Consider the following 1,637-nt stretch of genomic DNA (forward strand, 5'->3'; position numbering starts at 1 on the left):
CAATAACAAAACTAACTATAAATTAAAAGAAACTAGGCAATATCAGTATTATTAACATTTTATTTGATTGTATACAGCATAGAATAGTAGCAACTCTAAAACAAATTGAAATAAAGATGAATGGATAATACCTAGTTAAAGCAAATTTGTAGAGACTAAGTTGACTTAAAATATTTTTTATTGATTAAGAATTTTATAAGTGAACATAATGTGTTGTGCACACTACACCCCTTAATTTTCTCTCCTCTAATTCCTCCCTGTTTTTACCATCACTATGACTTCACAATTTCATGTTTTTTTCTTTTTTTTTAATTTGTCTTTTTTTTGAAACCTATAATCTCCATTTAATGTAGCCAATGTGTACATAGGTAGCCTCTTATGGGATGCATTCCTGAAGAAAACTGAATTTCTTTCCCAACAGCCATCAATTGCCAACAACTCTTCAGCTAGGGTTGAGATTTTCTGATGTTTATCCCTATTATGCTGAGATTTTTGTATGGTATAAATGTTTTATTTTTTTCCCTTAAATGTTTTTTTCATCCAGTATATTTTGATTTTTTTTTGGGGAGCAAAGACTTTTTAATGAATATATTTTACAAATACACTGAAGAATCATACAATCCTGCTTGCATTGGATATAATCCTGGTCCACATGTCTGCACATTGCTTTGCAACTGGACCTGTGATAGCAGAACCTTTTATCTCGCCTTTATTATTTACTATGACTCCTGTATTGTCTTCAAAATAAAGAAACACCCCAGTGCTGTGGATATCGTTCTGTATAAGTAAACACTGATTGGCCAGTGGCCAGGCAGGAAGTATAGGCGGGACTACAGAGAGGAGAATTGAGAGAACAGGAAGAAGGAGTGTGAGACACTACCAGCCACCAGCAGGACAAGCAACATGTAAAGACGCCAGTAAGCCATGAGCCACATGGCAAGGTATAGATTTATAGAAATGGGTTAATTTAAGATATAAGAACAGTTAGCAAGAAGCCTGCCATGGCCATACAGTCTATAAGTAATATAAGCATCTGAGTGATTATTTTATACGTGGGTTGCAGGACTGCGGGGCTTGGTGGGACCTGGAGAGAAGTCTTTGATATGACTTTCATTGTTGAATTACCACTGCTAGATGGACCTTTTTTCTTAGTTCTGGTTTGCCTTTCTTAACTGTGGCCATCACCATGTTGCTCACACCTGCAGCAGGAAGTCCCTTGATTCCCTTAACAGAGATGATATACAAATTTTTGGCTCCTGTATTGTCAGCACACATGATCACAGCTCCTACTGGAAGACCCAGGGAAATCCAGAATTTCGCTCTGGAGGACCCACTACGTCTTCACTTCGACATCTTGAATGCCCAGTAATGACTTTTTTCATCTCTCGCAATTCCTCTCAGATGTTAACCCACTTAACTTTACATTCTCTCTCCTCTCTTTAAAAATACAAAAATGAAACTCAAAACAATAAAAATTAAGACAAAAATGAATTCAATCTAAATAAAATTCAGACACTATATATGTGTGTGTATGTGTGCGTGTGTGTGTGTGTGTGTGTGTATGACACACACACATATAAAATCCTGGAGCTGTTTTGTGCTGGCCTACTACTCCTGGGCGTGGAAGCTGTCATGGA

At 36.7% G+C, this 1,637-nt stretch overlaps 1 pseudogene; it reads right to left on the reverse strand.

Annotated features, from left to right (window-relative positions):
- Positions 1 to 612: 612 nt before the first annotated feature.
- Positions 613 to 1,353, reverse strand: LOC131900082 (large ribosomal subunit protein uL14-like; annotated as a pseudogene).
- Between the last annotated feature and the right edge of the window lie 284 nt (positions 1,354 to 1,637).

The sequence above is a fragment of the Peromyscus eremicus genome, chromosome X, assembly GCF_949786415.1.
Source record: "Peromyscus eremicus chromosome X, PerEre_H2_v1, whole genome shotgun sequence".
NCBI lineage: Eukaryota > Metazoa > Chordata > Mammalia > Rodentia > Cricetidae > Peromyscus > Peromyscus eremicus.